Source organism: Cricetulus griseus (assembly GCF_003668045.3).
Source record: "Cricetulus griseus strain 17A/GY chromosome 1 unlocalized genomic scaffold, alternate assembly CriGri-PICRH-1.0 chr1_0, whole genome shotgun sequence".
NCBI lineage: Eukaryota > Metazoa > Chordata > Mammalia > Rodentia > Cricetidae > Cricetulus > Cricetulus griseus.
In genome coordinates, this window is record NW_023276806.1 from 61,951,237 (window position 1) to 61,960,416 (window position 9,180).

A 9,180-nucleotide genomic window follows, 5' to 3' on the forward strand; every position below is an offset into this window, starting at 1 on the left:
ACAATTGAACCTTAGAAGGTGAGACTCTGTAACCCCTGCTAGACAGGAAATTTAGGAGGGTGGAAGTGTCAGTCCGGCTAACTTCCAAGGAGGGGCTACAAAGTAAAATATCATCTACATACTGTATGAACTTGGATTTAGGGAAAGACAGAGAGAGCAGGTCAGAAGCCAGGGCCTGACCAAAAAGGTGTGGGCTGTCCCGGAAGCCCTGAGGTAGGACAGTCCAGGTGAGCTGAGTGGAGACATTATTATTGGGGTCAGTCCTGGTGAAAGCAAAGATATTTTGAGACTGGGTGTGGAGGGATATAGAGAAAAAGGCATCCTTAAGGTCTAAAACTGAGAAGTGAGATGTCCCCGGGGGGATAGTAGAGAGGAGTGTGTAAGGGTTAGGAACCACAGGATGGAGGGGCACTACCACAGAGTTAATGAGCCAGAGGTCCTGAACCAGACGAAAAGTCCCATTAGATTTTTTTACTGCCAGTATATGAGTGTTAAAGGGGGAGGAGGTAGGAGGAAGCAGCTTTTTCCTTAGGAGGTCAGAGATAATAGGTTTAAGTCCCTTAAGGCTCTGGAGTGGGAGTGGGTACTGAATTTGAGCAACATACCTAAGAGGGGTCCTATAACTGAATGACAATGGGGGGATGGTGTCTAGCCACAGAAGGGTTCTGGGTGTCCCAGACCTTGGGGTCTACCTGAGAGGCTGGTAAAGGAAATGACGTTACTGGAACTTGCAGGGTGAGTAGCTAGGAGGAGGAGGAGGGGAGCCGCTGGCGAGACTGGAGTTAGGCGAATGTGGGGAGCAAAAGAAATAGAAGCTCCTACCTTAACTAGAAGGTCCCTCCCTAGTAAAGGCACCGGACAAGTTGGTATAACCAAAAATGAATGAGTAAGGGGAATTCCCCTAAAAATACAGCTAAGCGGTGGAGTCCGCTGAGGTAAGGCTGTTCTCCTACCCTGACAATAGGAAGACGAGAAGGAGAGGTGGGTCCCCAAAACTCCTTTAGGACTGAGTATGTGGCACCGGTATCCAAAAGGAAAGAGATAGACCGCCCTGGGCGGTCTTTAATGTCCACCCGGGGCTCCCTTTCAGAGATGATGGTGGTCGGGTCAAGAGAGCCTGGGCCCTGTCATTCATAGTCCTCATCCATAGCCAGGACTAAGAGATCAACTGGAAGGCCATCTGTGTTTGATGTCCTCTTGTCACATGGGACACGGGGACAGTCCACTGACCAATGGCCTACTTCCTGGCAACGCCCTTATTCCTTAACCTGCCATGTCTAACACCCCACCTTTTTAAAATAATAAGTAGAGGTGGGAATGAAAGGTTCAGGCATTATGCTGGCCTGCCCCTGTTACCTGGTGGAACAGGCAATACCCTGGTCAGCACAAGGTTCCATGAGAACTAAGTCTGCACGCAGGTGCAGAGGACCCCTTTAAAAGACAGGTCCCTGTCCATTTACGCTCTCTGTTTCCTCTCTCTGTTTCTGTTCTGTTTCCTCTCCCTGTTTTCTCTCTACTCTGTCTCCCACCTATGCGCTCTCTCGGTCTGTCTATGGCGACCGGCCATGGCGGTCAGCCATTTACCCTGTTCCTTTCCTCCTCTTAGTCTCCCTACTCTGCCGGGCCTTATAATAAACTTATAGTCAACATGTCTCATGTCTCAGCATTTCTCTTTTATTCTTTTTAAACAAAAGAATAACAAAAGGTGTGTGCCCCCACCTCCAGGCTCCCTCAGATTTTTTTAAATAATTAAAAAATACACTAATCACTTGGAAGGTGAAGGTATGAGGACTAGGGTTTCAAGGTTCAAGGTCCTCACTGAGTGTGAGGCTGGGCTGGGCTGTATGAGACCAGTCTCAATCCAAACAAGGGAGCCAGAGAGAGGCCTCAGTGGCTGAGAAATCTTGCTCTTGTTGCAGAGGACCCAAGTTCTTTTCCCAGCACCCACATGGTACAGCTCACAACCCTCTGTAATTCCAGTTCTAGGAATCTGATGCCATCTTCTGGCCTCCTCAGGCACTACACAATAGTGTCTCAGAGTTTCTATTACTATGAAGAGACACAGTGACCACCACAACTCTTATAAAGGAAAACATTAATTGGGGCTGGCTTACACTTTCAGAGGTTTAGTCTGTGGTTGTCAGGGTGGAAAGCTGGGTGGTGGGCAGGCAGACATAGCGCTGGAGAGGTAGCTGAGAGTTCCACATCTGGACCCAAAGGCAGCAGGAAGATCAAAGGTGGGCCTGGCTTGAGCTTCTGAAAACTCAAGCCCACGCTCAGTGACACACTTCCTCCAACAAGGCCACACCCACACCAACTATTAGGAGGCCACACCTCCTAATAGTGCCACTCCCTATGGACCTAAGAGGGCTGTTTTCATTCAAACCACCACATATGCCGTGCACATACATACATACATACATACATACATACATACATACATACATACAAAGCAAAGCACTCATATAAATGTTCAAAACCAGAAGTATCTCAGTATTTCCCCTCGTACTGCCTGTGTGCTTCCTTCTCACTGTTATGTCTGTGGCATGAATCTGTGAGTTCCAGTGATGACAGCCCTGCTGAGCCTGCTCAGCCCTCCATGGCCTGCCAGCCCCTCGACTGTCTGACACACAGTATTGCTCCAGTGTTTTTACGGATGGATGGATAGGTGGGCAGTTGGGAGACTGAGTTACAGGGCGCATGCATCTTGGTCTGCACAGTGGCACAAACACAGATGGATCCCAGGGTTAGGAAGAGGAAGAGGTGGGGCTCAAGTCCTGAATGGAGGTTAGATGTAAGGGAAAGCATAGATTCTAGAGACTTCTGAGGTTTCTGGCAGGAAGAAGCAATGTTTGGATTATTCATGAATACAGGATGGAAGCCATGGGGTACCAGAACTGAGGGATGAACTAGTTCAGGTTTGCATGGCTTTGCAGTTGGGTCATGGGAGGTATTAATAAGAAGAGCTTCAGTGGCGAAGACAGAAATCAGCGGTGGGCTTGGCAGCAACTGCAAGATGAAGTGAGTGGAGAGGGCACCACATGGCTTGTATAGGACAGCTACCCCTCTCTGGACCCTCAAGCCAATAACTAAGACCAAGTTCTGTTAAAGCCCAGCTAAGTAAACTGGAGGTGGGGTGCACACCTGCGACCCTGCACTCTGCAGGGGAGGCAGGATTTAGAGTATTTAAGTTTGCTTTCTGTTGTGATTAAAACATTCTGACCAAAGGCAAACTTGGGGAGGAAAGGGGCCATTTGACTTACATGTCCCAACCACAGTCTGCCACCAAGGGAAGTCAAGGCAGAGGCTGTGGAGGAATGCTATCTGCCTGCTGCTCATGGCTTGCTCAGCCTGCTTTCTTCTACAACCCAGGACCACCAGGCCAGGCACGGCACCATCCACAGTAAGCTGGGCCACTCACGTCCATCACCAACCAAGAAAATGCACCTTGCCTATGGGCCACCTGATAGGGGCATTTTTTCAACTGAGGTCTTCTTCCCAGGTGCCTCTCATGTCAAGCTAATGTAAAACGAGCCAGGAAAGGGGTCACCGCAAAGACCACCAGCATTTAGAGCAGGCTCTTAGAATGCAAGACAATGGAGCTCCTAGAGATTAGCTGTTTTCATCTCCTCTACTGTATTTTACTTTTAGGCTTACAGAGTTAGGAGCTTCTGTAATTGCTGTTCAGATGGGATCTTATATTCAGGAACAAACTAAGAGCTGATAAGGGGCTGGGCGATAGTGGCGCATGTCTTTAATCCCAGCACTCGGGAGGCAGAGGCAGGTGGATCTCTGTGAATTTGAAGCAAGCGTGATCTACAAAGTGAGTCCCAGGACAGGCAGGGCTGTTACACAGAGAAACCCTGTCTCAAACAAAAACAAACAAAACAATGAGGGGCTCCAGGCATCCCAGCTTTGTCACCCAGTGACCTAAAGAGATTTCTGTGTCAGGGCTTCATTCCCCCCAAATGGGCAGTAGCTCTTACTCGGATTTGCAGTAGGAATTACCTACTCATGTCAGGCGTTGGTGGTGCCTGCCTTTAATCCCAGCACTCAGGAAGCAGATGCAGGTGGATCTCTGTGAGTTCGAGGCCAGCCTGGTCTCCAGAGCAAGTGCCAGGATAGGCTCCAAAGCTACACAGAGAAACCCTGTCTTGAAAAAAAAAACAAAAAAAAAAAAAAAAAAAGAAAGAAAAAAGAAAAAGAAAGAAAAAAAATTACTTACTCAGGGTTGATTTCCCCCTTCATTTATTGTTCACCCTGCGACCATTCATTTACTGAGTGCCAGGACCCGTCAAATATCCGTGATGCAAAGTCCTGGGCACACCCTTCTCCCAAGGGACTCACAATTCAAGTGAACGGTCCTGCTGCTTTCTCAGGGTGGAAGGAGGGCAGTAGCTAGAAACCAGGGCACCTAGTCTAGATGCTCTGGTTTCTACTGCCCTCCTGTGGGCATTGCTATGAAACCAGGCAAATTCCATTCTAGAACAAAGATCTAGCAGAGGAGGAACCAGGGCTGAGTGCGGAATAAACACACATTTTCATATTTCTGTCTTTTTAAAGTATTTTTTGAGACAAGATTTCTCTGTGTAGCCCTGGCTGTCCTAGAACTCCCTATGTAGACCAGGTTGGTCTTGAACTCAGAGATCTGCCAGCCTTTGCCTTCTGAGTGCTGGGATTAAAGGCATGTGCCACCATGCCCATCTTCAGATTTTTTTTTTTTAAAGATTTTATGTCTACAACATTCTGCTTCCATGTATATCTGCACACCAGAAGAGGGCACCAGATCTCATTACAGATGGTTGTGAGCCACCATGTGGCTGCTGGGAATTGAACTCAGGACCTGTGGAAGAGCAGCCAGTGCTCTTAACCACTGAACTGATGATTATTGTGTGCAGTGTGCAAGGGACTATAGCTCAAGGATGAACTATAGTCCGTGATGGTAAGATTTCTTTATTCAAGAAAGCACCAGGGCAAAACGCAGGCCAGAGCGAGGTCACAGGAACCCAGCTAGCGCGGCCAGAGAGAAGGGGCTAGGGTCTCCACGTACAGCCCTTAAGAAGCTTCCCTTACGTCACCCCGGCTTTCCTTCACCAAGCCTTTATGGGCCAGTCCCGGGTCCACCTGGCACCTGTCCCAGGACTATTGGGCGGGGCTAGGGTGTCTCCCTACACTGAGCCATCTCTCCAGCCCCCCAGATTTCTTGTTTTAAAAAATTATTTTCTTTTTAGCTGGACAGTGGTGGCACACACCTTTAACCCTAGCATCTGGTAGGCTGGGATACGTAGATCTTTGTGAGTTTGAGGCTAAAAATACACAGGTGCCAACTCCAAGTGCCATTGAACCTTCTGTCCCTGACTGTGCCCTTACTGAGTCCTTTCCAGGACTGCCTATCACCTATGGGGCTCACAACCATCTGTAACTCCATTTCCAGGGGATCTGATGTCCTATCCTGGACTAGGTAGGCATGAATGTGGTATACAGAAAGGCATGCAGGCAAAACACCCATAGACATAAAATAAATTAATCTAAAAAAAAACAAAAGCCAGGCTGTGGTGGCACTCACCTTTAATCCCAGAACTTGGGAGGCAGAGGCAGATGGATTTCAGTGAGTTCCAGGACAGCCTGGTCTACAAAGTGAGTTCCAGCCAGGGCTGTTAGCACAGAGAAACCCTGTCTCGAAAAACAAAACAACAGCAACAATAAAATGCTGGGGAACAGATTTAAAGTGGGATTTAAAAAGCAGAATCACCTGTAGATTCACTGTCAGCCAGGATCCCCGCGATGGGAAACAGAACTAATGAGTGCCAATCACTTTGTTTTGACTGTACAGCATTCACTGTGCTGAGGTGGGGAAGGGTGCCTGGGAAAGCAGATGCTACTGGAGAGAAATCGATCAGGTTTGAGAAATGTTTCAGGTTTCATAAAGGATGTGGCTGGAGGTAATCAATACACTGGAGAAAGACAATAAAAGGTAAGGGTGATTGATCACCAATTCAAAGCTAAGTGTCTGAAGTCCTCAAGACAAAGCCAAGTCTGCATGACAGGACTCCATGTGGAACTCTACCCCCCAGCTTTACAAAGGCACTCAGACCTCCTGAGTCTATAGGGCACAAAACACTGAGCATAAAGCCCAGGGCTTGATGATGCTTTCCGTCAGATTCTCTCTCACCCTTTGGGCCTGAAAGGTGCTACTTCTTGTTCATGGCACTACCGCTTCCTGGCAAGATAGCCCTCCCCCCACCTCCCCCCTTTTTTTTTTGTGTGGGTATATACACGTATGTGGATACATGTGTATTTGTATATAGAGGCCAGAGGGCAACAACAGTTGTCTTCCGTAATTGCTTCTCCACCTTACATGCCTGGCTTTTTACTTGGGTGCTGGGATCCAAACTCAGGTCTTGATGGGATTCACCTCATGCTTGATGCGACTTCATCGTGCTTTACTGATTGAGCTGTCTCCCAGCCCCTCACACACTCCTTTTTAAATTTATCTCACCTCCACTCCTGACCTTCAAGCAATAATTAGGATTAAATCACATCAAAATCCAGCTAACCAAACCAGGGGGGTGGTGTAACTTCAGGAAGTCAGGAGAATCAGAAAGAAGCTCAGGGTCTCCCTTGGCTACGCAGTGAGTTAAAGGCTAATATGGGATGCCAGGGCCCAGTGGATACCAGGGATCCACATGGTGAGAACTGATTCCCTGAAGCTGTTCTTGACATTCGAAAATGTGGCACTTCCAGTGCTCGCTCGCTCTCTCACAAAGACAATAAATACATAAATGTAATAAAAATTTAAAAACCAACCCCCAAATAAACAAAACCCAGTTATGAGCTCCCTAAGAGAAAAGAGAACCTCATCTGGCTTGGTATGGTGGCGCACAACTTTCAATCCCAGCACTCGGGAGGCAGAGGCAGGCGGATCTCTGTGAGTTCGAGACCAGCCTGGTCTACAAGAGCTAGTTCCAGGACAGACAGCCTCCAAAGCCACAGAGAACCCTGTCTCGAAAAAACAAACAAAACAAAAAGAGCAAAAGGATTATTTCACAGCAGTTTTCCTTTGTAGGTATGTGTGTGCACATGTGCATGTGAGTGCGTGCGTGCGTGCGTGCGTGCGTGCGTGCGTGCGTGCGTGTGTGTGTGTGTGTGTGTGTGTGTGTGGTTCTTTTCCTCTTTTGAGCTCCATCTTATTTTTTGATCAGGAATTCTGACTCAGTCTAGGATTCACCATGTCAGTTAGACTGGTTGGCCAGCAATCCATGGGAATCTACAGGTTTGTGTTTAGATAGTTTTTCTACCCAGCCCAGAACCACTTGCCCAGGGAAGGATGCTGCCCATAGTGGGCTAGGTCCTCCTGCATCCATTAACAATCACGACAATCCCCCACAGCCACTCTAATCTAGACACTCATTCAATTGAGACTCTTCTCAGATGACTCTAGGCTGCATTAATTTGACAATTAAAGCTAACTAGTACATATGCCTACATTTATTTATTTATTGAGACATTGTTTTTCTGTGTAGCCCTGGCTTGTCTTGGAACTCACTTTGTAGACAAGACTGGCCTCAAATTTAGAGATCCACCTGAGATCTGTCTGCCTTCTGAGTGTTGGGATTAAAGGCCCAACCCTCTTTCTTTCTTTCTTTCTTTCTTTCTTTCTTTCTTTCTTTCTTTCTTTCTTTCTTTCTTTCTTTCTTTCTTCCTTCCTTTCCTTCTTTTTTCTTTTCTTTTCTTTTCTTTTTTTGAGACAGGGTCTCAATATGTAGCCCAGGCTGTCTTTAAACTTGCAGCCCTCCTGCGCTGCTCTCCTGAGCACTAGGCTCACAGGCATCCACCACAACCTGCCCGCTTCTCTTGAGCCACTTCCACATCTCTTAAACCATACACTGCCACAGAAGCCCTATCATTTCTATGTCATTTAATGGGAGTCCTGGCTTTCCCCAAGCTTCTCAGAGCCATCCTATAGAAAATAACACCAAGCAGAACCCTTGTCAGTGTCCTAAGTGTTATATCATGGGAAGATGGCCCATATAGTATATGTTCAGTATATATGAACCTGTGCAAGCCTAACGTACTATATGGAAGAGACAGAGTAACTGGAGAGCTGAAGAGAAAGATCTGTCAGAATGTAGAGGCAGCAGCAGGGCACACCACAGATTACTTCAGGGAGCACCACAGATCACTTCATTTGTAGAGGTTAGTGTAGAGCTTGTGGTATACAATTTTTCTTTTTCTTTTTTTTTTTTTTTTTTTTTTTGGAAAATTTCTCGTGTTCCCCCAACCCCCACCCCAAACATGTCACCTACAGTTGGTTGGATTTGTTGGTTTAGAAACTGCACATACAAGCCAGGCATTGGTGGCGCATGCCTTTAAATCCAGCACTCAGGAGGCAGAGGCAGAGGCAGAGGCAGAGGCAGAGAGGCAGAGGCGCAGAGAGAGAGGCAGAGAGAGGCAGAGAGAGGCAGAGGCGCAGAGAGAGAGGCAGAGAGAGGCAGAGAGAGGCAGAGAGAGAGAGGCAGAGAGAGGCAGAGAGAGGCAGAGAGAGAGGAGAGAGGCAGAGAGAGAGGCAGAGAGAGGCAGAGAGAGCAGAGAGAGGCAGAGAGAGAGAGGCAGAGAGAGAGAGAGAGAGAGAGAGAGAGAGGCAGAGAGAGAGAGAGGCAGAGAGAGGCAGAGAGAGAGAGGCAGAGAGAGAGGCAGAGAGAGGCAGAGAGAGAGAGAGAGGCAGAGAGAGAGGCAGAGAGAGGCAGAGAGAGGCAGAGAGGCAGAGAGAGGCAGAGAGAGGCAGAGAGAGAGAGGCAGAGAGGCAGAGAGAGGCAGAGAGAGAGCAGAGAGAGGCAGAGAGAGGCAGAGAGAGGGAGGCAGAGAGAGGCAGAGAGAGGAGAGGCAGAGAGAGGCAGAGAGAGGCAGAGAGAGGCAGAAGAGAGAGAGGCAGAGAGAGGCAGAGAGAGGCAGAGAGAGGCAGAGAGAGAGAGGCAGAGAGAGGCAGAGAGAGGCAGAGAGAGGGAGGCAGAGGGAGGGAGGCAGAGAGAGGGAGGCAGAGAGAGGGAGGCAGAGAGAGGGAGGCAGAGAGAGGGAGGCAGAGAGAGAGAGGCAGAGAGAGAGGCAGAGAGAGAGAGGCAGAGAGAGAGAGGCAGGCAGAGAGAGGCAGGCAGAGAGAGAGGCAGGCAGAGAGAGAGAGAG